At 42.4% G+C, this 26,070-nt stretch overlaps 1 long non-coding RNA gene across 2 annotated transcripts; it reads left to right on the plus strand.

Moving 5' to 3' along the window:
- Positions 1–1,778: 1,778 nt before the first annotated feature.
- LOC121079638 lies at positions 1,779–15,516 on the plus strand. 2 transcript variants are annotated; one of them, XR_005825120.1, is made up of 5 exons: positions 1,779–2,143; positions 2,214–2,417; positions 7,148–7,225; positions 12,862–12,963; positions 15,222–15,516. It is a non-coding gene; the product is annotated as an uncharacterized LOC121079638 (long non-coding RNA). The 2 variants fall into 2 exon arrangements; XR_005825119.1 differs by having other exon boundaries at positions 1,779–2,417.
- The last annotated feature ends 10,554 nt before the right edge of the window (positions 15,517–26,070 follow it).

Raw genomic sequence — 26,070 nt, forward strand, 5'->3', positions numbered from 1 at the left:
GAAGGAACAGAAAAAACTTCCTGAAGTCAGAATCAATACCCAAAACTGCAGACAGTTTTAAAGATACCAGTCTGGAAAACAAATACCTCTGTTTTGTCTCAGCTGAGTCAAAGAGATGATTCATATGAAATATATGCACTTTTTGTTAAAGAATATTCTTGCTCTAAATTTCCAAAAAGGTTTGCTGCCCTCCTCCCCAAGCCTGATGTGCAGGAAAGCATGACTTTAAATTGCTGGGAAACTTTGGTCTCCCATCCTTCAGATTTCAGCCCCTGTCCTCATTAGAAGGTACCTTGTTTTGTGGCAGAAACCAACAAGGGTGAGAGGACAGATAGAGTGGCATGTTCCAGTTTTAGCATCAAACTGTGCTTCTGCCAGCAAGATTTTCCTCTCATTTTTTCTCTCTTTATATCCATGCATCCAGTGCTCCCTGGGAAGACATCCAGAGGTATCCAGGAAGCCTGCCCTCATGGCTGGAGATGCAGATGCATCCCAGAGGAGAGAGGCATGGGCTCAGTGCACCTGGTCCAGCACCTGGCACCCAGGCATGCCTGCTGTTTCTAGTGCACCATGCATGGAAATAACCTCAGGGACGCTGCCCTTAGGGCAAGCCAGCACCTTATGGAGGAGCAGAGAAGTGTAGAATTAAAGTCAAAATTTTCCCTCTGCTTTTAAACAAGATCTATATATCCATGCTACAGGTACTGTATAAATACACGTTTGGCAATAACCAGCAAGAAGGTACATCGTGACCCACAGGGGAGTGGATTAAAGCGAAGATGTCGACACCGAGACATGCTGCTAATGCAACATTTTTGAACTTGATTTTCTCACAGCATCAGGAGTGCAATATGCCAGAAACCTGATCCCCGAGGACCATTCAAGGTTGAGCTCCTAAAGAATGCCGCTCACACTAGTCATGGCTGCAGATAGGATGGCTTGTTTACAGTTTGCAGTCACTCCCCCATTCCTCTGTCTTCTGAAGTTAAGAAAGAGCACTGCCAGTAATAATTTGTTTTGCTTTTCCCATAATTTTGCTCCCTAAACTTAAATACAGCATTCCAAAATGAACCAAAATATCACTGCAAACCTCTGCTCTTATCTCTTCTCTGTCTGGCTTTGTGCAATGTTCTCCATGACAACCAGCAGCAGCAAATTGCACAACCCAATCCTGCTACAACGGCAGGGTATGTAAGCACCAACATAAATACAGAGAAACACAAGTAATTATTCCTGTGAAAAGTGCCTTCCTAAGCAAAGATGCCACCTTAAACTTTCCTTCAGACTTCATTAACTTCCTACTGAATAGGTATTCTGGAATTATCCTACAAAAAAAACTGTTTGTCTGTCTGTCTATCTACATATAGACATAGTTAATAAGGAATCACCTTCTACCTGAACAGGGAATATTCATTTTTTTTCTGCAGCTTCGTACATCACAGTTTCTGTTAAGTTGCCGTGTACAATATGTAGCTTCTTGAACACATCTCTCAGCAGTGATCTTTCCTGTCACCTTGAGCTAGAACAGAAATAGTCTCAAAAATATTCTCAGAGTAACATTTTTGGTTCAGGTTTTGGTTTTGGTTTCAGTTTGGTTTGTGAGAATGTAGTATTCCAGACAGCTGTAGAAACACCAGTGGTTTCTTCTAACACAAACTGACTAGTTTGACACTCTGCTCACTCCTGGGACCACTTCTTCTGATGCCATCAGCAGTCCCTGGTGACAGAAGGTGACATCACAAACTACAGTGTGATATCACTGAAGAAAGGGCTTTTTAGGTATCCTGTTAAGAGCAGAAAAGAGTGAAGTTGACACCTTCAGCAGGTTCTGCCTTGGACTGTGAGAGGACTTTCTGCTGGCAACCACCCCGCAATGGTCCCCTTCTTCCCCCCGAGCTGCACCTCTGCCTTCTGCCTCTGCAGCTTCCCCAGCTTTTGAGATGTTTAGGTAACCTTAACAGCAAAGCATCATTACTTGCATTGCTGGCAGCACGACTGAGCAACCACGCCATGCCCTGCGGAGGATGCCAGCCATGCATGGGACAGACAGCAGGAGGAACGTCTCAAGGATCAGCCGACAGCATCATTAGTCAGAGTCTGTTGGACCTTGCATGACTGCACGATAGGAGTCACATTTGGGCAGGTCAGGGTACGTGTTGTGTGACTCTGCTGTGCCATTGCAAATTCCTGTACATGTTTCCTTTTGCCCGAAGGACTTGGCTCCTCAATGTGGGTTGCCACTTCCAGCAAGACCTTCCTCAGCTGTTCCAGCTGCCACACACAAAGTGCTTCATCTGCTGTGGAGCACAGAACTGGCCGATTGGTTGGAGGAAAAAAATGTATTTCTGTTCAGCTAGCAGCCAGCATAACTGCTCTGTTTGTGCTGAGGCCCTGAGCTGCCCTCACTGCACTCTAAGGTACTGCAGATCTTTACATTCTCAGGGGGGAATTCACCCTGGTGCAGAAAGGCATGATGAGTCTTAGAAGTGACTTGCATCCCTTTCAAGCCTCCAAACTGATCTGAAAATTTGACCATTTATGGGTTCATTATTTTGTCTCTGATCCCCAATACCTTGTTCCCCCAAGCAAAAGCACAAGAACTGTAGCAGGATTCCCTGCTTTGAGTTTAAAAGCTGCTGCACTCTACATGCTGTTTAAACACGAACAACATTATAAAAAAATTCTATTTTTATTCATTTAAGCTCTTTTGTCATGGAAATATGCATTTCCCACTATGAGGCACAGGTCATTCATATTTTCCTATAAGGAAATACCCAAGAATTTTGCCTTGGATATTGTCCTTGCCTACCAAAGGATACTCAATTATGAAACTGAAAGCACAGATAAATTCTGTGTTTTTCTCTGCTTTAAGGTATTTGATGGTGTGAAAAAAAAAAATCATTTCTTTAGAATAAGCCAATCTAAGCCTATTCTGTGAGAGCATTGACCATTGTTTCAACAGGAGCTAGTCATGGTCCAACTCCTCGAAAAGAGCATGTGTGTTGCGGGGGGGTGACGCGGGCCCTAGACACTGCTGTAATCTGTGAAGATGCCTGTAACAACCAATACTTTCCCTAATGAGACCTCAGAATGTCTTGATGATCTTCTCTAATTGCTCTGTATAATTGGAAGATGCTGCAGCCCCATTCTCTGGGCTAAGGATGAGCATTTCAAAAATGCTAATCTGTAAAGTGTGTGAATACAGCTCTAATTGGGCTGGGGAGTTTGGTGGGTTTTGCTGTAGTCTTGATTATTTAAGGAAGAAAGCAATGTAAATCAGTGGCCAGAGATATCAATTATCAAATTGCTAACAGGAAGCACAACTGAGCAACAAAACTGCCTGTATGGCTGCATTAAAATTCTTGTTTGCTGCAGGATTTTACAGGGCAGTTAGTCTTCCCACTAAAGTGGTCATCCTTTGGGCTCATGCAAGGACTCATGCTGTTAGAAGGGGGCCACCAATGTTTCTCAGTACTTCACTTGCTCCTGTTAACTGACTGAGTCCCACCAAAGCTCTCACTTTCAGGCACCACACCAGTAACCGGAAAGATCCTCTGTAGAAGCAGCTTAAAAAATGCAAACATTTATTAAAAACATGTCACAGCCATGTGAGGCTGCTGTCTGGGCTACAAAGGAGGTGGACAGGGATCCCATTGCCCAGGAGCCATCTCCCCTGTTGTCTCTGGGCCCGAGGGAGTGAGTTTTTCTCCCCAGCATCCCAAGCAGACTGAGCCACTTTGGAAGCACAGCCCTATCCCCTGATACGCATGAGCTGCCAGGAGAGGACAGGGGACACAGGGTCTGCCTTCATGCTGCTGTTTTTCCAGCTCCCAGTGGTAGGTACAGCCACCGTTCCCCTTTCCTCTTTGGGCTTCACATCAAAGGGGTGCCTGTGGCAGCAGTAGCCTCAGGTGGTGCCTGCAGAGCCACCAGTAGCTCTGAGAATCAGTGCTGTGGAAAGGATGACAAGTGAGGCCAAAAAGTTAATGGAAAGGTCAGACAGCCCAATTTTACTTTTTTTTTCCTCTCAGTCTTTCCAACCAGGACAAGGATGATTAATTCAAAGCCAATGTTGTAAAAGTTACATTTGCTTTTTCTTCTCTCCTTTTTGCCAAGTTGAGCTCCCTGTACAGGGCAAGGTTTTGCATCCCTTGAGAGCTGCACAATGAGATGCCCTTGGCTGGCATCCAGGGATTTAGCTGAGTCTGAAGGACAGTGTATCAGCCTCCCTCTCTAGCCCACCCCTCTGCCTCTGCCTGGCATAGCAGAAACAGCCAGCAAATACAATTTGGGGCAGCTCCCCAGGGTTGTCACAATAAACTGGTTCAGTCATGGCAGAAGCTACCATCTAGGTGTCCTTGCATGAGCAAGGACTTGGTCCCTGCCTCCTCGATTTAAGGTCCCAAGGGGATAGATCCATCCCATCTAACTTGGGCACCTCTTTGGGGCACCAGGTTAGGAAGCCAGTCCTACTTGTATAGTTGGTAGGAGAGAAAAGCCTCTCCAAAAAGAAACATATACCACCCCAATGGAGACCCCAGTCATGCCATGGAGGGCACTGCTTACCTCGTACTGCAGTGGGATCCTATGCCCTGTTAGGTGTGCATTAAGATACTTCCCAACATAGACAACTCCCTCCACTGTTTCAAGCTAGGATGGGGATTTTTAACCCATGGAAGCTGCCAAATCCTTTAACTGGTTCTCAGACATGTTCAGTCATCAGCCTTAGATTAGCTTGCGCTTATCTCTGTGCCAATGGTCACAAAAGATGCGTGATATAGCTTTTCTCTCAGGACTGGATTTCCTCAGTAGCAGCGTGGCATTTGGACTGCACAGCTGATGGGGTGATTAAAAGGCACTGTTGTTCTCTGTGTTTGCTACTGGAAAACTGTGAAATTTATAGCACTTGTTTCTAGCACATGACTAAGATATAAGCAACAGAAATCTTGAGTTTTATCATGGAAAATGTCTCTTGGTCCTATTATCTGACATTGCCTGCTGTATCGAGACTTCAACAAGCAACTGTGCAGAGGGAGAGGCTCGACAAGAACCACATCCTAAGTACACTGTATGCATTCATAATACTGTAGCTCATTTGCTGGAATATTGGCCAAAAAAGGACGGGGAAAGGAGTATGAGAACAGACAAGGCAGACTTATTACCCTTCCTGATCACTACCATCAGCAAAGCTTTGTGATGTTTGCCCTATTCTATTATTATTTTTTTTAATGATTTTTCTTTAGGAACACAAAAAATGCAAGAGATAGAATCTAGCACTTCATCATCTCTCTTGTAATCTCTTTTATCGAAAATGTGTTAATTTGGAAAAATAAAAAGGAGGATAAAAGGATGATTTATGAACACACATAGTCTAATAAATAAGCTTATAACATTGCAAAAGAGCCATTGTTAAATATGTTTTACATTTGAACAGCTATAAAATTTTTAAAGAAAGCTCTGGTGAGTCTGGTTTTAATGAAGTCTTTTGTCTCTCCAAGGCAGCATATTCCATGTGGAGAAGGTTATTTTCCACCCATTTCTGATATAGTTAACTCTCACAGAGATGGCCAGAGCACCCGTTATAGCTTCTGTATATTGTTGTTTCCAAAAGGAACAAGAAATCCTGCTATTCAACACATTCCTCAGCATGCACTACAGGTAGTAGCTGCCAAACAAAGTGTTAAGCACGCAAAGTTGGGATCTCTCCTGAGTAAAAGGTCAGTGCCAAAAATACAGCTAGAAGCCTCAGAGGGGTGAAAAATACAGGATCTGTCCTCTGAGACCATGCCTAACAATCACATGCAGGCTGATTCTTCTTTCCAAAAGCTTTGCTTTTCATATTCTGAAGTCCCAGCACTTCTGTCTTTTTACTCTCTACCACCATCACCTCCCAATTCTTTGCTCCTTCTACTGGCTTCCCAATGATGTCCTTGACACTCAGGTATATGACTTGCTAGCATTTTATTATTATTATTATTAATTTTTTTTACTGTATTCTGTTCCCCAGGGAAAAACATGCAATTTGTGTGCCAAAAGTTTTTTTTTTTTTGAGCAGTGCTGGTCAAAATAAATACAAACATAAGCCCCTGAGGTTATATATGCATTCCATCGTTTGAAAAGGAGCAGCGCTCCTCGAAGTGTTAACTACATTTTAAAATTAAAATGTTAACTGAGCTGGTTATAAAAGCATGTCATATGATGAAAACCAAAGTCTGCTGTGAATGCAAAATGTCTGTAACTGATGTGGAGGCTGTTTGTCTCTAGTTTTTAATTAAAATTTTGAGCACAAAGTACCGTTCTAGTCTTGAGGACAAGAACAGAAAACACCCTGGGAGAAGGTAGAAGTTCAGGGTGCTATTTTTCTTTTTCTCTCAGTGAAAAGCCAAACTGTTGTCACTGGAGCTCTGGTAGGAAATAGTCCATCAGTTTCTTGACAGTTTTCCTTTCTCCCAAATAGCAGACAGGGCCTACACATCAGCTGCTCTTCTGGTCACCCCCCACCCACCCCCTTTGTAGACTAGTTATCCACTGCACCTTTTCTTACAGCCCCTGAGCTTTCTTTCCAGGTATGACCTGTGCATCCTCCTGTGGCATAACTCCACCCAGGGTTTCTTCTCATTCACACAGTCTGCTCATACTTTTGCCAGTTCCTCCAAATGGCAGGCTTTCTTTGACCCTCCCCACAAGCAGCTTGGAAAATCTCATCGAGCAGCCACTTATCCTCACAACATCTCTGCAGCCCATGAGTGTCCTTCCATGGTATTAAGCTGGGAGTTCCTTCAGCACACTGGGCTCTGATGATCAGCTCTCCACCTCGAAGCCTCAGACAATACTGTTCAGCATGCCCATTACTCCTTTTGTGGGTTTCCGGGGAAAAATCAGTCTTTTGAACATTTTTCTCTTAGTTTCCTCTTGCTGCTGTGAACTTCCCTAGAACTAGTTAAAGCTGAGAAGTAGCCAAAAGCCCTCTGGCTCCACCACAGCTGATGAGAAGGACATTTTTTGCAGTGCCCATGAACTCAGTGTGTGAGTTCATTGGCCTCAAAGTGCATGCTAAAACTTTAGGGCAGGGCAGCAGTGAGATCAGAGCATCCATGTGGATACTGAAAGGAAAAGTGATGATGCCACCCTTCTCTTGTCCTTAAAGGTAAGGTGCTCCTGGCAAGCTCCTTGTCCTGAAGAGAAAGAAGAGGAAGAAAGGAGCTGTAACTCGCAGACGTGTATGGTGAGTCATAAAGCCTCCTGGGGATGCTTCTGAGGTAGAGCACCTCGTGTGTCATCCTTCATTGGTGGCTGTGGCTGAAGCAGGGAATCTGGTCCTGCAGGGATGCGTAGAAGCTTGCAAGCCACTAATTGGCTGTAAAATGAAGGGTGGCCTTTGGCATTCTCTCGCTCTCCCTTGTCTGCATGGGTGTTAGCTCGGCAGTGCCTTTAAACTACTTGCACACCCTAGACCTGCTCCTTGCCCTCCCTTTCTCCTTCTAAAAAGGAATGTGTTTATTACCCCTTGGCATGTCTAGCAATGGCTTTTCTTCAGCTGAGCCTGCTGTTTCTTTGGCTAGAGAAGTGCGTGCTCCCATCCTCCAGATTTCCATTTGGAGCACAAAATGAGCCACTCACATCTAGCAGGTTTCACGTTATCCCAGTGCATCGCATGGGAAATCTACACTAGCAGCAGGCAAACATTTACTGCTCCCAGTTCAAAGGCCCTGAACGGAGATTGAGTGGACGCTGTAGTAGAGAAACAGCCACGGTTCACAGAGCCGGCATCCCACACACCTCACGGGCCAGGGGACGGACAGGCCATGCACTGGAACATATTTTCAGCAGTAGAGGCCCAGGATAATTTATGAGAGCCTATAATGCTAACTGCTAATGTTAAAAATGCTATATCCTGTGTAGAGGTGGGCAAAGTAATGAAGCATTAAGTCTGGCTGCAGCTGAAAACCTGGCTCTGTCTCGGCTCCGTGCCCATGAATGAGAGAGAAGTCGGGACAGAGCCAAAGCACTGAAAAGTGTCTGGCACTGCTTCCTGGCGGTCACAGTGACCTTACCTGCATGCATGGGTCTGTGCGCCTGTGCCCACACGCACATGCACGACGCTCTCTGCACTTCTCATGTTCTCCTCCTGCACGCTCCGTTCCAAAGATCCAATGGTGTTTTTTTGCGTCTTGGGGCTAAGACAAATGTTTGGCTTGTCACAGCCGTAGCTATACCTTCAAACCTTTTGGCTTGTCTTGGAGTAGTGCTTAGGCATAATTAGAGACATCTTTCAGCAGGGCCTATCTCTGGGGCTGCAAGACATAATGAATGGTTCCTCCCCCTCAAAAGGTAAACTGCTGCTGAACTCTCAGCACTGTGTTCACCTGCCTGATGAAACATGTTTCGGGTTACATAAGACTAAGCGATATTTAGTTTCCCAAGCAGCAGTGGGGAGAGGTTTACATCTAACATGAGACTATCCCTCAGCCACGTTGGTAGTTGAAGAAAGCCTAAAATGCAAGCATTTGCATCCAATTTTGAACAGCTTAGAGACTGGTGCTAACATTTCCACTATATTTTTATAAAGCCTGTATTGATTTGCAAAACGTGGGACCAGATTTACCCCAACTTGTGGCAAATAATATTTTCTTTTCCAATTGAAGATCATTTCTAATTTTTAGAGGTGTAGAAATGGCATGTAGAAATGTAGAAAAAAGACTTTCTGAAAATTCACACTTTGTAAGTTGGACTTTTCTAATGTTGGGAACAGACGAGTCTGAGTTTTGCATGTGAATTAGGCATATTTCAAATTCACATACGTCCACTTATATTTTGAATTCACATACATCCATGTAAGCTCAAATAATTTTTCTTTCTTCATAGTGAGTGATAGTTGCTAGGTTGCATGTGCCTTCACTGAAAACAATATGTGAGCAGTGAAGTCATCCAAACACCCAGCTCAAACCACTTGCGAGTTCCTCTTTTTGACCTCAAGTACTTTTTGCTGGCTACCCACGGGTCCCAGTCCTCATGCCGAACACCCAAGGGGCTCTCAGTCACACTGCTCTGTTCATCTGCTTCTGCACTCTTTCATCTGCAGAGGGAAGTGCCGATAATTGCACAATGTGTTTTTCAGTGTATTTTTGGGGCTGGTTTTTATGCACTGTAGAGAATATAGACCTGATACATCTGTGCTCTGTTGTGATGCTGAGCGTCTTTAGGCTCTGTGGGAAGCACGCACTGCCCTGCAGCTCAGGGGATGAGGAAATCTTTGTTCTCTACCTACCCACATTTGCGGGCTTTATGGGTGACATCCAGCTGTTTATTTTCCAGTGTTCCCACCTCTGCAATAGAGGGGTGATAATAATTCTGACCTTCTCTGGTTAGAAGCCTTACATCACATTAGGTGTTGTTATCAGGGAGCACATATCATGACAATGACTACAGAAAACTCCCGGCTTCCCACCCATCTCCACACACACACACACACACACGTGCCAATGCTCACAAACCCCTCTATGTGTGCTGTATGCACACATCTGTGCATCTTCCCTATGCACACACAAGCATGCACGGTGCCTTGTGAGCTATTTAGCATGCTGAGGAAAAGGCAGCCTGTATTAAAATGAATTTCAGCAGAAACAGTAAACAGATTGAAGTTGAAATAGCGTTTTGGCATGCCACATGCTCAGGAAAACATTTAATTCAGTTTCTTATTGAGTACAACAGCAGAGTATTCTTAAGAAAGCACTTAAAAAAGCTAAAATTATCCCCCTCCCTTTTTTAATATATGGGAAAGCTTTACTTAGAAAACAAACTTTCCCTTGTGCTTTAATTGTCTGGAAAAACATGTGGCTTTTTTCCCAATTTCCAGTTCAACCTTCGTTTCGCCCTGCCTAAAGGTGCGCTAACATTGTGGTCAGGACACTTGCTTGGTCCTGTCTTTATGCCGTCTTCACAGGCAAGGTCTGTGAAACAGGGACTAAGAAAAAAATCAACAATTATCATATGCTTTAAGAGTCGTGAATTTTGTTTAAAAGTTGAAAGTGGGGAGTTTTTAAAATGAAAATATTAATTTTACGGTACTTTCCATGGGCTTTTTGTTCGTTTGGTTTGGGGTGGGCTGGGTCTTAAAACTCTCTGCCATGAAAAATAGCTACGTGACTGTAATGTTGAGTGGCCAGAAAAATGCCATTCTCAAGAGAGTTAGGATGAAATGTAGGGTGGGAATCATGCTGATCCCGTCTTTCTGCATTGCCCCATTTAGAGCCTAGTTACTCCAGAATAAAGGCAGAACAGGAACAAGCTGGAAAGCACGAGAGGAGTGCACTGCGAAGTTGAGTGCAGGTGTCCCTGGGATGAGATTCTGTTACGGCAGGGACCAGACAGGGCGATCTCAGCCTGGGAGAGGGGCTCCCTGACCGCTGGCACAATGCAGTGACCACCACAGGCCTTCAGGCCAGCCCTGGAGTTAGTGGGAGGTGACAGCATGGTCCCACCAGCTCCCAGTGCAGGCAGCCTGTGGGACATCACCATTTTGCACGACAGGCCTAAGATTTGCCTGCCATCTATTGGTCATGGGCCTGAAGAGTTTCTGCTCATCACTGTGTCTGAACGGATGGACACACAATCACACGCCCCGATGGATGCCTCACGTGGGATTCCAGTGTCCTGGTGGCATGAGGAGCCTGTGGGTGCACCAGGCACCCCTGTGCATGCCACCATGCCTTCTGTCATGGGTGGCAACTCCAGTGAGTGGCAGTGCCTCGCAGCATGGTGTGCAGCCCCCCAGAAAGCCTGGCCACCACACTGCCATCCCTCTTCCTGTGGCATTGTGTGCCCCTTGTCACCCTGGCTGCAGGCACCTCAGGCAGCCGGGTGGGACGGGGACAGGCGCCTGTGCCCCTGGGGACGCTGCCTGGAGCCTGGCCTGTGCACTGGGGTGGAAACATTGCCGGCGGCGGGTGGGCCGGCACTGTGAGCGTGCTTTGAAGTCCGCTGAAAGGACCTACAGAGACATCGGCCGTTTGAGTCCCCAGCCAATGTTCTTCTCACTGAGCCATGCATTAATGAAACTTTATTTGTTTGGTGCTGCATTTGAATCTGTATTCCCATTCTGACTCCCTACACAATAGTTTTTAGGCCAACAACTGTGTACTAGTGTAAATATTACAACATCTTTTGGCCGGATGCAATAAGAAATGCCTTCTGAAACCATGCCTGGCTGTTCCTTGATTCTTGAGAAGAAAAAAAAATAATAATAAAATAAAGCCAGTGACTGTGTGTCATGGAATGGCTGTTTTGTTTTTCTACAGTCCACTTTCATGGTAAGCCAAACATGTGTTTTCAAAGCCAGGGTTTGTGATCTTAAAATTCATGTGGACATTGAAAGGTTGTGGACATTCTTTTTCTCTACTGAACCAGTCTGTGATATACTGTGAACATACTCGCTACAACACCAAACAGAAATACCTATTACAGAAGGAGAGGGCTTGGTGCCCTGCATAAAAAGTGCAATTTCATCTCCTGGGACCCTGTCCCCACACCACGTGGTCTAGACCCTCATCTTAACCTTGGTCTGCTCTTTGCAGCCCTGCTGCATCAGGCTGCCTGCTCCAAACCCGCTCCCTGAGTCCAGGGACTCACAAAATGGTGTTATGCAAATTTACCTCTTAAATATTAGCTAAGAAATGACTGTGTGGTAGCTGCTAGAATGTTGATCTTAATTTTTATCACTTGGGATTTTCTGGTTTCTTTCTCTTTAGGTGGTGCGTTTCTCACCCAGAGCACTCACTGTTCTTTGTCAGTGTGGTTATGTACTATTTCATATCATTCCCCATTTTGTAGAAACTGAGACATAAGGAGCACAAGTCATCCAACCTGCTGTAAACAGCTACTTTGGCGTGAATGGAAACACACTTCAGAAGGGCTGCTGCTTCTAGTTGCCTCTGACTCTGCTTGTACCACCAAGCAGAAGAGTAAGGGAACAGTCCCTGCCCCATGGCCAGGGGGATCGAGCTACTTGCTGTCCACACAGCTTAGGGCTAGCTCCCTCTATAACCAACTTGCCTTTGAGATAGCCAGTTGGAGTTATCCAAAATGGGGCAAGTAAGTGAGTGTTAGGAAACTGAGGAAATGTAGCTGAATTAAGAGTGTGGAGTGATCGGCAGTCTGGTGCTTTAAACTTGTTCTCCTTATTTTTAGCAGCATTGGCAAATCCTCTGGTGACTATAAAGGGAGTCAAGGAAGAAAGACTCAATGTAGATGTTTATATGTGGTTATGTGGCTCCCAGTCAGAGTTTTTCAAAATTGCATGGTAATCAAGTAGCTGTAACACACTGGGAGCCTGGTTCATGTTGCTTAGATCAGTACTCCCCTCCCACAAGTACTGTTACAAATGCCTGGAGAAAGCATCTTATTGTATATAGCGTTGTGCATAATCCTCTGAGATCACAATAAGAAAGTCCTATTTTTTCCATAGTTATCTTCATTCAGAACAGATCTTTCACCGAAGCCTGTAAAAGCCTTGGATCTAAACACTGTGCTAAATGAAGCACCTCCAGAAACTATATTTAAACGTTATTTTATTTTGTTTTCCTTATGTGGGGAGAGAAAGAGAAAATCCTCGGTTATTGCTGCATCCTCATTAATCACTTACACTCATTACTATTAATATTTAAGTATATTGGTTTTCCACACTTTTTTGTTTGTTTGTTTGTTTGTTTGTTTCTGTAAGATACAGTGGAGGGCTATGGTATTGTCTAAACCTTGATTTTTTGTTGCTGTTTCTGGTCTCATAAGACTGTTTAAAACATATATTTTAAAACTTCTGGGATAAAGTATACCTCCCATGTTCTCTTTTGTGTTCACTTTCCCCAGAATTTGTGTCCAGAAAGGAAGTTCCAGGAAAGGAAAAGGAGAGTACTTTTCTGTGAGTACAGGAAGACTGGTTTAGTTAATGCAGCACCAAGAAAGTGGTAGGTTGAGAAACAAAGAATCCATTAAAATCTTAATTTAAGTCTTCCTGAGATTATGAAGGATTACTATATGCAAAACAATATTTTTTTTTTTTTTCCTACTGTTTCTAAGCAGGGCAAGGAAAAATATGAAATCAAGCAGTCCTTGATAGTTTTTAAAACCTAAGTGAAATAGAATCTTCCATGTTATTTTTTAAACTCTACTGCATAAAGAGAATTAATTTATTTTTTTAAGAGAGCAAAATTATTTTGTTTTTAATAGTTTAGTAGACTATGTTTGGCATTACTATCTGTGAAATGAAGTCAGTGCTCAACTTTGGCCCCTTTGTTTTTTGATTTTTGAAGGTTGTTATAGACATATAAACACTTTTCAAAGTGGAACAAGATTAGAACTGGCTAAAATGCAGGATTTAGGGTTAATAATACCTTGCCTTCTTTTTCTTCTTTATTTATGTGGTTTTGTTTGGTCAGGACCTACATCAATTTTTCAAGACCTTCTCATGACCCAGAAATCCCCAAACACTGTTTCTAAAAGGAAACATGCATGGTGTTTCTGAAATATATAATTTCCTGAGACTTTCTTATTAGTTTCACCTCTGCTGGCCTCCACTTCCACAAACATTGACTTCCTAGTAGTGTTGTGTGACGTGCCTGAAACCCTGCTATGGTGAGTCAATCCAGGAATCACAGAACTCAGAAGCCCAGGTTCCCCAGCAGCTTGTCTAGGAAACCAAAGAGAGCTGATGGACCTATGTCCAATTGGTATTTTCATCTGTAAACTTCTGACCAGTGCTGAATAAGGCAAATTATCTAATCAAGACCTTAAACCCCAGTGTAACTTGAAATGATAAAGACATGGTTTCGCTTTTCTTTTCTGTAAAGAAAATACTGATATGCTTTGGCCAGGCACAGACTTCACTAGAAGTCAGAGTGGGCCTTTAGAGCATATAATCTTTGATTTTATACAAAATTTTAGACACAACAGGAAAAAGAAACACCAGCCTTGGAATTTGCTTGTAGTTTTTCAAGTTCATGGAAATCCTTACTTAGTACTCTATCTGTGTAAAAAATATTTTATGGGCTACAGTAGCATAAAACTGATTTACTTACAAAATCAGACAGTACGTAAAAGTGTTTTGGTACGCTTTTAAATACAAAGTCATTAAATGAGCTTTAGTGATCACAGTTCTGTACGGAGTATGGACTGAATACCTGACCGATGTCACCCAAGACTACCTCTATAAGCACTCTGCACTGCACTAATTGATCTCTTAATTGGCTCAGTCAACACAGCAGTCTCCATCACACAACAAGCACTAATTGCTACAAGCTTGCTTCTGAAATGTTAAGCACTTTGAAGGCAAGGCATATGTATGTGCTGGAATTGACTGTGCAGCGGTGTGGGGCTAGGTGAGCGTTTTTCTGCTGGGAGCCCCACCACCAAGACTGACAGGTGTTCCCCTGGACTGAGAAGAATCTGGTCACTCCCCAGGGAAGCAGTGTTCTTTATAGTCTGACATATATATGCAAAAAGTAAGTCTTGTCCAAAGGCAGAAATCATTTGTAAGGATATTAGCAGTCACTTGGATCCACAGAGGAAAACTTCTCTGAGATCTATAACTGAACAAATGCCCTAAACCCAACCAAATGGGTATTTGCTTTCTGCAGGGCCCAGTTTAGAATATAATGAGCCAAAAAGCTACTTTGCAATCACTTAGTCTACATAATGTACCTGGAGACTGGATAATGATTTAAGTGAGGGCAGTGTTATGGCATCTCCACTCTGACAGATCTGAATATTAACAGGGAGGAATCTGTTGCTCCCCTTGGGGCAAGATACATTACCTCAGTAGGTGGATTAGTGGCAATGTGCCTGACAAAGTGCCTCTGAGGGCTTGTCTACACAAAGCAGTTGCACCCATTTAACTCAAAGTGTGATTTTAAACCAATTGAGTTAAACCCATGCAGAGGCCTACCACCACAGTCCTTCTTGAAGTTAGCAGAAGTTAACCAAGTATAGAGTCAAACTCTAGGAAAATGGGCAAAAAAGGGTCTGAAGCCAAAATAAAATGGTCTGTATACGCTTTGACTTAACTTTTTAAATTAAGGGATTAGGTAGAATATGGTACTGTTCCTTTAGAGAGGTCCAAGGGATGCTGCACTACCTTCAGTTTGGTGGTGAAGGTGACAGAGAATCTTATCAACTCCTCATCTACCATCTATGGCAAACTTATCTACTTTACTTATCTACTTTTTACGTAGAGGCACTCCTAAGAAGGAAATGGTAAGCAGAAGCAGCTCAGATTTCACCAAAGGTCAGCTGAAGATGAATAGGAAATTTCACGGGATGCAGAAACTTCTACAGAGAGGTACTGCAAGCTCTGGTGCTCTGGTGGCATTTTCAATGGACAGGTGTAAAAGAGACACAGGAAGAGTACCTGTCTATTTTAGCCCACAGACTTGCCAATATACTGGGGTAAAAAGCACTTAAGAACTGACATTATCTCTAAGTTACCTGTGATGAAAAATTGCTCCAATTCAAATACAGTGGCTTCCATTATGCAGAGTTACTTTGTCTAATAAGTAGGTGTGTACAGTGGAAAATTTAAAACCATTTTGACGCATTCTGTATTTATAAATATGTTCCCTTTTTTTTTTTTTTTTTCCCCAGTATGAACTCAGAATACATTTTGAAATCTGCCACACAAAAAAAAAAGTTATATTCAGAGGTCAGGATAAGTTTGGTCTGCAGCTGGACAAAGATTTTACTCAAAGCAAATACTTGGAGTTTGTATCAATTTGGTGGATAATGTTTTCCTAAATTTAACAGACCACAGTCATTATTAAATTGGTAAAATTGGTAAGTTGGTTTCTGGAAATCAAGCTTCCAGCATTAGATCACTGACTCAGTGTGTTAGAATAAGCGCTTAGCAGTAATCAAGGCTAATGAGATATGAAGGGAAAGGAAAATGTTGGAAGCTCCATACAACCTATTGGAAAAAGCAAACTGAACAGACATGCAACAGTGAGACAATTTTAGTGTGATTTTTATAGCAACCACTAAAATCGCTAGCAGTTAGATCAGTGTAGAACAGTGCAGACAAATTCTGCAGTGTGTCTGTCTTGGCATAATACTTGTGCGAGCAATTTCTAACCCCTCTGTCTAGTGATAAACACCCATACCAACCTCTCCTGTGCTGGTGAGGAAAACTGGTATCCAAGAGATATCATTTCTCAGCCGTGTCCAACCAACTTCTATGGGACTGGGCACAATAGGTTCAAAACTTCATTTTTATCTCAGGTCCAGACAACTTGTTCAGTGAATAGAACAGGATGAATAATCTGGTGGAGGGAGTGTGAACTGATCTTCTTCAGCCATGCAGAAGGAATGTATTTTTTGGTGTTTTTGTTTGTTTGTTCTGTTTTGTTTTGTGTGTATGTGTGTGTGTTTGGTGGTGGTGGTGGTGGTGTTTTTGTTTGTTTGGTTGGTTGGTGTTTTTTTTTTCTTTTTTTTTGGTGGTTTTTGTTTGTTTTGATAAAAAGTAACATGAGAGGACATGAAACCATTTGACAACCGAAAAGATGGAAACTGGGACTGTAAATATTTCCAGGCATGTTTGTTTCCTAAAACTATGTGAACTTGAAGCATGTTACCTACAAAAGGAGTGCAGAAACCTGTTTCAAGGAACTGTCCTTTAATGGAATGGATTACACTGGGAATCTGAGACTGGAAAACACTAGTTTAATAAGACTGGGATAGAAAGTCTTTGGACAAAGGGTATGGGTATGGGTAGTGGAAATAGGCATTATGCTAAAAAGGTGAGGAAAAGAAGAAGGGGCAAACAGAATCCAAGAGAGAAGCGACCAAAAAGGAGTGAAGAAACAATGTGACTGCAAAGATGAGATGTGTTTACCAGATCTAAAAGGGTAAAGAGGAGAATGGGGACAAGTTTCTTGCTAGGTTCCTGTTGGGATGACCCTGGAAGACCGTACCATGTTGGGGGATATATGTGAAGACAGAGAAGTTGGGAAAATTACCTGTAAAATAGGGATAACAAGAGAATGATCTTCCTTTAAAGACTCAACTTCAAGGAATCATTTATCTCTTCTGAGGTGTTTATGTGAATAAGACTTTTCTTGATGAAAGAACATGACCTAGGAACCTACAGTCTTAAGTTTCCTTACTAACATAAACATCTACCATCCAGAGCTCAAAAGCATGAAAGTTTCTTGATAACTTCTTAAGGAAATTAAGAAACACATAGACATACTGGAGTGAGTTCAGCAAAGGGCCATTAAGATGGTTAAGGGCTTGGAGCATCTGACATGCAAGGGAAAACTGACGGAAGTGGGACTGTTCAGAAAAGACTTAGGGGAATCTTATAAATGTGTAGGAATACCTGATGGGGAGAGTAAGGAAGTCCCAGTGACAGGACAAGAGGCAGTGGACACAAGCTGAAACACAGGAAACTGCATTTAAAAACATCAATCGAAAAACTTATTGTGAGGGTACCCAAAGTGGCTGTGGCATTTCCATCCTTGGAGTAATCCAAAACTCTGCTGTAACCGACCCAATTCTGAGCAGAATTTGGTCTACATGATCTCCAGAAGTCCCTTCCAATCAGTGCTCAGCTCTTTGATTCTTTGAAAACTAATTTGGTAAAAGAAAACGAACTAAAATGTGCAGTCAGTGAAGCAAGAGATATGAGGCAGACTAACCTGATATCTTTATTTAAGATTCTCTCGAGGTGAAGGATACATGTAGTAGGTATAATTTATCTTATTTTTACATCTGAAATGCTGCTTCATGGGAAACCATCAGTTATTGTAGAAGCAACAGGAAGAGTTGGGGACAAGCTGTGGATTTTGCTCAAAGAAGAACAGGAAGTATTAAAAAACCTGCAGCTGAAAGTCAGTTTGATTGTTGTTATGCTCTTCACATGAATGTAGGCAGCACAGCTAGTCTGAATAAGAACATACTACCCCTCTCCCAGTACCAGGCAATGCAATTAAAAATGCCATTCGAATGAACATCCCAGAGGAGGTTCTGTGAAAGTACTGCATCTACAGTGTAGGTGAGGGAGGGGGATAATACTACAGATATTCAATATCCATTAGGCATGATGTTAATTGTACTCTGGGTATTGGAAAGCATTAAAAGATTACAGAAAAATCTCAGCAAATGCCATTCTCAGGAATTTTAGCTATTATGCTCTAAAGAGCAGAATACTCTAAATGACGAAATAAAGGCCCTGGCTTTTGAAAAAGCCAGACATGACTTCAAACTGAAAGCCTGATGTTATGATTAATGTCTCTTTCTTTCCAAGATTTAAGTTGGAAACTTCTGAATTACTGAGAACCATGAATAATTTGGAGAGGGTACCTGAAGAAGCACCGCTTGTTTCCAGTCTCTCAGGTGTCAGCCTGAAGAGATATTGCATCAGGCAAGGCAGTGTTTGTAATTGCCTTCTTGCTCTAAGGTGCTACTGAAAAGTAGCCCCATTTCTACCTGTTCCCATGGAGGTGAGGTGCTCTGCTTTACCTGAAACCAAGCAGTTTCTCAGGTCCAGTGACCACGACTCACTTCTTTGTTGAAGGTGTTAAATACTTTGCTTATATTATTCAACATGACTGTGGAATTCAATCCTACCTTACCATGGTATAACAAAGAAGCCCAGTCTTCAGCTCCACCATATTCCCAGGACAGTCCCATTTTTAATTCCAGTTCCTCAGTCCTGCTCACCAAGTGCATCTAGTGCACTTGCTTACCTGTTGCCTTCAGCACACAGGGTCCTGGAGAGATGCACAGCCAGAAGATGCATAACTTTGCCTGGCTACAGACCTCTTCCCAGTGCAGTGGATGGTTTGATATGATACAGTTTAATCTGGCATGATGCAGACGTGGCATATAGCATTTCCAAACTGGAGAGACTGCTTCTTGCCTTTATACCAGGGCAGATGATTCTTCTTTAAGGAAACGTTGAAATGCTGTGGTTATGGAGCTAATCACACACACACGGAGTAAGAATCATGGTTAAACAAGGGCCTGGCATGAAATTCTTGGATGTGCTCCATGCACTCACCATGGACTGTAAGGTGAAAGCATCTCCGGAGCACCAGCTGCAGTTTTTATCTCTGCCCTACACAATATCCCACACCTACCCCATTTCTTCATCTCAGGACCTACAGTCCATAATCTTTCCCATAATTCGTGATGCAAACAATGTACACCTGAAAGAATTGTCCCAGGAAATTGCCTTGAAAAAATATTTACAGAGCTTTTCTCTTCTGGAGTTCTGCATGGTGGTATTAGTTAGGGCTTGTACCATCTCCTCTATGGCAATGCTTTCCAGAGCAAAGAAGTGCCTTTGCTGCCATCAGTGAAAGCACCAAAAGCAATTGTGTTAAACACATTGAAATCTGTAGTTTTGCGGAAACAAAAAATCTTGCAGGTCAATTGTATTTCTGCATAAACCTAGAAACAGTGGAGATGCTGTTTAATTTCAGTCACACTACTCTTTCATACTTTCTGTGCTAATCTGTATTGTTTTCATAATTTCACATGGTCAGATCTTGTTTATTAAGGTGTGATACCTAATGCTATTTTAGTTTTGAGTTTTGTTCATCTTATTCTTTGGGAATAGAAGAGTATAGCAGGATATAATTCCTTAAAGTTTAGTAAGCTAAGTTTCATAACCCAACAAGGTCAAACCCTAATAACAATTAGGATTTGATCCTAATCCTTCCTCATCTGAGGACACTCACTGAGTTCTGAGAAAAACTGCTCCAAAGACTGTGAATAAGAATGAAGTCCTACCACTGCCTGTTTTGAACAGTATCTCAGAAAGACCACATATTTTAAAAAGACTGTTGTCTCTACACTACATTTCAATTATTCATGCTAAATCAATCCCTGAAATATCTGTAATGATTCTACGTTAGAGGCTCTGGTCAATTTACAAATTATTTTTAGGCAAAATGTGCAGCAAAATTCTTTCAGGATAATTGCAAAACATAGTTCTGATTGGCCTGATTTGAACCTCATATGAGCTCTTGACTGGGCTGCTTATCTGCATGAGCTAAACAGAGGCTGTGAGAAGTCAGGAACAGGATTCGTCCAGTAATCTATTCCATTCTGGGTCCCTTCTCATCAGTGGTAGGGCTCTGGAGTGAGACTACCTAAAATGAGCTGGTGCTTGTTTTCTGAGCACCTCAGGGATTAAGCAGTTGCTAGCAGCTGGTTGCCATTTGGGGACCAGGAAGATCAGGGCTACAAATAATGTTGATAGAAGCTGCTCTGGCCTTCCTTTTCTAGGTCTCTGGTTTAAACACAGTAGTGCAGCAAGGCCATGGCTATTTCATAGACCCCAGCAGACTGCTGTTCTAGGAGATTGCCTCGTTTGCCTATATATTTCACAGATGTATACCCAATCTGAAATCAGAAGACAGTCCCTCAAACATTAGCTGAAATTTAGCCTGACTAGTTTTGCACAGCTGATGTTCGTAGATATGCAACTGGTTGGTGGCTATTAACCCTGGAGTACACAGTATGGAGGTCTGGACTGTCTAGAATGAGCTGTGAGATTTGATCAAGATAACAATAAACACCCAAGAGCTCCTGTAAAGAAAGTTGTCTGAAAATCTCTCCTGCATTGCCCTAAAGAATAATGTTATTTTTGTGAAGAGCCTTCAACCAATGTAATAGTAGCAGGTGAAATGGAATTTCTCAGTGAAGATGACAGCCTCACTAAAGCAAGGAAACATGACAGTAGCCATAAAACAAATGTTAAAGTTCATTTACAAATTACATAAAGTAAAAAAAAGCTGGATCATCAGCATGAGCATTTCTTGCAGATGTTTATTCCACTTGTTCTTAAAGATATGCAGTGATGAAGACTCTACATCTCAACTGAGAAGTCTATTCAAGTTTTTTAACATCCTGAGGGTAAGAAGATTTTCCTAATGCTTCGCCTGAAATTTCCTTGCTGCAAGAATCCTTCAGTCTTAAATGATATTCTTCTCAACCGGTAATGGCTCAAACACAAAAGCATAGGGATTGATGTGTGAGATCTAATCATTCATCTCAGCCAGCACTTAGTCTTCAGAAGAGCCAGCTGCCTCAAAGGATGGTTCCTGCTGTGGGCAACTGCTAAATAACCTACACAAGGTAAAGCTTCTTCTTAACTTACATCTGTTAGAAGATGCTTGTACTCCTAAGGCATGAGTTGTATGGGGTAAAATGGAAGAAAATAGAAAAAGATTTAAAACAAAGCCTCTAGTTCAAGCCACGCATGCATTTGTTTGTTTTACAGGCTCAAAAAGCAAGCTCCTGAGGTTTTAGAAAGCCCAGCTATCCCATGCTACACATTATAGAAGCTGGGCAGGGAAGGGAAACAATTTTTCACCTAACCCACAGCCCTGAAAACTTTGGTGGTTCAGATAAAGTGGAACCTGAATCTGAACCCACACTGGTTTGCAAACCTCAGACCACCCCCACAGATTGCTAACACCCCCTTAAGGCACTGCCTTGTGGGCTGCAAGCGATCTGCGGTGTCTACACTCCATCAGGTTTCCCTACAGCAAAGCCCCAGAGATTTTGGCAATTTGGATGGATAAGTATGACCCAAACATTAGCTAATTTTGAAAGAGTACGGCATGAAATATCGTCTGTGACTTCCAATAAGCACTGTCTCTGAAGATGACTTCTCAGAACTGCGGTACTCTTTATGGGCGTTTTAGCAGAGATGGTGCTTGTAAGTAATCTCATTGTAAAGCCACTCGTCTTCAAGAATACACTTACAGCACTAATTGTTTCCACAGAAAGTGGTGTTTAATGCAGCAAGATCCTCTCACTTCCCCCTCCCTTCTTCCCCCATCTCACTCGAGAGCGTCTATCTCTTCCCTTTATGAAAGCCACCTAATTCAGTCCTGAGACTCGGAAATTCACCGCAGTCACCAGCACCAGTTTCTCACTTATGATGTTATTCCACGAATAAAAAGGCAAAACACAATAACAGAGAGGCAGGTAGAAAAACGTAAATGACTGAGCATTTTCACCGCTTTTTGGCTGCAAGGTGGCTTGTGAAAGTGGTACGATGTTTACTCTATTACATTTCTTGTTTGAAATGGTCTGGGAAGAGAATTTATCTGGAGAGTGACTCTGATCTCAGACAACTTTTAATGGTGGTCTCAGCTGAGTTACTCTAGATATACAAAGAATGGAGTCTCGAGCCATGTCTTTGAGCTATGCATCTTTTTTTCCAATTAACTATTTATAGAAGGAGGATTGCTTGTAACCCAGGGTTAGGTCACCAGGATATTATTTCTGACAGCATATGCTCTGTATGACTTTGAGGAAATTACATAGATTAAGGTTTGCAAAGCTAACTAGAAAAAATGAAGCTGAATTCCATGCACATCTTTTAAAGGCTCATTCATTATGTTTTCTTGATTTTGCTCTTGTTATTGCTGCCCTTATTATTTAAAAGTGGCCTTACCGACTCCATGCAGACATCAAGACACCTTGCACTAAATTCTAAAAGGTCAAGGATAATAAGTATATGTATTTAAGTATAAGAAATGACAAGACATGAGACAACAGATGAGTATAATGCAGAAGGAAGCCCAGGCTGACTAGCAAGGTAAGCAGTAGTCCCTCACATCAGTCATATACTGTATCAGATGAGATTGTTTTAAGAAATATGTAGAGGAAGACAAGCATGTGGCTTTGTGGATGTTTAATGGCAGTTTTCCTCTCTATGTCAGATTTCCCATCTGAAAAAGGACAGTAATTGTAGGCCCTTGCTTTGTAGAGGGTGATGTTGATTCAGTTGTTCGTGTGCATCATGCTTGGAGGGAGTATGACAGTGGGTCTATAGGATTATGTTTATATAAATTCAGTCAGCACTCAGAATTCAATCGAGGTTATTCATTTTGATGGGAAACCTGGATTATCTAACAGTCACTTCCTATATTTCACATGGGCAGCCTGGTTCAGCATAAATATTCCTGGCTACAAATTCAGCAACTCTTTGCTGCAGATACTCTTAATATTAACTTGAAAGCCACTCTTTCCCGAAAGCCTCAGAACAGAAACAAACTGAAAATGGACAGATCCAAGAGCTCTCAAGAGGAAATGTTCACTGAATTCTGAATGTGGACAACCAGCATGCGTTCAAATACAGGAAACCACATTTTACTTCAGGCTCTCCATTCCTCTGTGCGAACAGCCTTCATAGCTGACACACTGGTATTGGGGAAACACAGCACAGAATCAGAGAATCATTAAGTCTTCACCACATGGCAACCAACATGCTTGGAAGAAGACTTAAAATAAGTGCATTTGCCACTTAGTAACCAAGGGGGTTGGTCATAAAGGCAAACCTACTCGTGTAGTGGAAGTAAGGACACAATGAGTGACTCAGGAGAGGAGTTCCCTATGTGTGCTCTGACCACACTGGGGAAGGCGCCTCTCTTGTTCTCTCCACTTTGTCTACTGAGATGCTCAGGGTGGAAAACCTCAATTAGTTTCTGTGTGTATATGCTCTCTCCCTTTGTGCTTGGCTACTTAAACCATCAAAATCATTTGAACTACTGTCAGTCCTCTTTTGTACCTCTCCTATAAGCTGTTAAAGTCAGGGGCGGAATAAAACATTTGGCCCTCAGGAGAAAGTAAAGATATGCTGTTCATTAAACATGGGAGACATATCTTCTGTATTCTCCTCATCAAGAGTGTGTTTGGAAGAACCCCTTTGGCTTGGGCCAAAAACAAAGTATTTTTGGTTCCTCCAGAACTGACTGAGAATCTCGAGTGCTCAGTATCCTCATATGTCTCAGTCCTTCCCTAGCCATAAACAGTTAATTGTACTCCCATTAAAAGCAGTGGGATTTCTGTTATTTACTTCTCCAGGTCATGACTGAGCTCTTAATCTACAGATTCAGAAGTAAAATCATCAACCATTGAGCAAACTTTTCAGGCACTTAAGTGGAAGCTCTCTAAAAACAAGATGCCAGGGTAGCTGATATTCTGCCAGGGACAACCTGTTTTTGGAAAGCAGCTTCATGTTTGCATCCACTTTCCAGACACTATCACTCCTAATTATGCATGCTAATCTGCTGTGACACCTGCACAATGGCAGTTGCTAGCAGCTATGTGTAGCGAATACACTCAACCTTTGAAAACTGCCAAATAGAGTCTTGTTGCCATGAGAAGGAGCAGGGGGGTAAAATGTCAGTGGGTGTCAGGCCTTGGGGATGAGCATCAATCTGCTGACTTCCACACAGTCCCACTGATTTACCAGTGTTCTGGTGTCAGGGAATAACAGTGGGGAATCAGGCTCTTTGGAAAGACAGCAGTATTGGCTTCTTCTACACTGTAAGAGAAAGCTTTAAGTGACTGCAAAGGAAATGCAGTGTCACCACCTCCTGTGATCTGATTGGGATTTTCATAGTGATTGACATTTGCTGTCAAGCCCCAACACCAGACCTCATATAGCAATACAAAAACATGAGGCCTGAAAAAGCCCTGAAGATGAGTCAAGTACCTTAGCATTCGAATGATAAATATAAATAGGCATAAATAATAATAATAATAATAATAATAATAATAATAATAAAAGGAATCTAGCATTTATTATTTTTTTAGAAAAAAAAATCAGGGATTTTTTCAGTCTGACTCATAACTTTTGAATGCTTTGGGCTGAATGCAACAGAAATGGTTTATTCAGAGGAATTCCGTTGTCTCTGGGGAAAATGAATTATTTCACTGCTTAATTTCCTGAAATGCTCTCTTTAGTCTAGAAATTCAACCATTAGTGCTTGGTCAGCAAATTCCTCTTGCCATTCTTCCCTGCTTCTTTCTTCTCATGACAATTGCTTCCTTTTTTCCCTGCCTGCTTTCCCTCTGACACAAAAGCCACATTAGATACTGAGAAAGATAAGCAGGCATTCAGCCACCCTGCCAGGGCATGCACAGCTATGCTGCATGTAAGCAGCAGCCACTATGGACAGTCACAGCAGAGTGGGTAAAGTTTAAACCATGTTGACTTGGGTGAATGAACAAAAGATCCATGTATCTCTTGAGCATCCAGTAGGAATTAGTAAAGAGAAGTGGATAAAAAATAAATAATTAAGGGTTCTGTTTGTAGTGGCAAACTCTTTTCTTTAGCTTTGTGCAAAACCTTAAAGCCTTGATCATTTAGCATTGAGTGGCTTTAGTCAAAAGTCTTTAATTTCTGTCTGAGATCACTTCTCCTAAGGTTCATGTTGCTGAACTTCACTGTTCTTCTCTTGTGTCTCCAGGTGAGATACACAAAACACTGCCAGTATAGAAAACATAGCATTAATTTAATCCTGCAAGGATGCCTCCAGTGTGCCTCTTCAAGTCCCACACAGGCTGGGAATGTAAAACAGTCTCTCTTCCAAATGACTCCAGCTGAAGACACCCGCATTCACAAACAAGAGTGACCATGGACTTTTCTGAGAACCACTCATTTGACATTTGTTCCTGACTGTCCTCATGAGGAGACAAGACCTTGCAACTAGACCCTGGGCAGCTCTGGGAGGCTCAACAAAATATGAACTGAGAAGCTCTTTCCTTGCTCAGTCAGGTGATATAGAAGCAAACACACTCACTCTGGGGGCACAAAAGCATTTCCAGGTGGCATCTCAAAAACAGTCATTTCTTTGTGGGCTGTGATCAGTGGCCTCAGCCTTGGCTTCTGCAACAGACAAAGATATGTGAGGTGATCCTCTGCAAATTACCTCATTGTTCACAAGGGCAGAAAAGCCATCCACCACCCATGCAAATAGGTGCCTCTCTGCAACTCTCCTATCAAGTGCTCTTTCTTCAATGTCAGCCCCTTTCCCAACAGGTAGATGCTGCCCAACAGAGCACTGAGAATGGACAAGTGACACTATCAGTTTTCTTGTTAGGGCAAGAATCAGGAGACTCAGTCAGGAGATAGAGACTAGATCTTTCCCAAATGTAGACTAGGATAGCTCAAAGCATTGCATCAACTTACCTTTCTGGCAGCTGGCTTTAACTCACTGTCTGTTCTCAAAAAGGTAATGAAGAGCCAAGTGCTGGGGTCAACACCCAAGTCTCTCCCAA

Source organism: Cygnus olor, chromosome 1 (genome assembly GCF_009769625.2).
Source record: "Cygnus olor isolate bCygOlo1 chromosome 1, bCygOlo1.pri.v2, whole genome shotgun sequence".
NCBI classification, from domain to species: Eukaryota; Metazoa; Chordata; class Aves; order Anseriformes; family Anatidae; genus Cygnus; species Cygnus olor.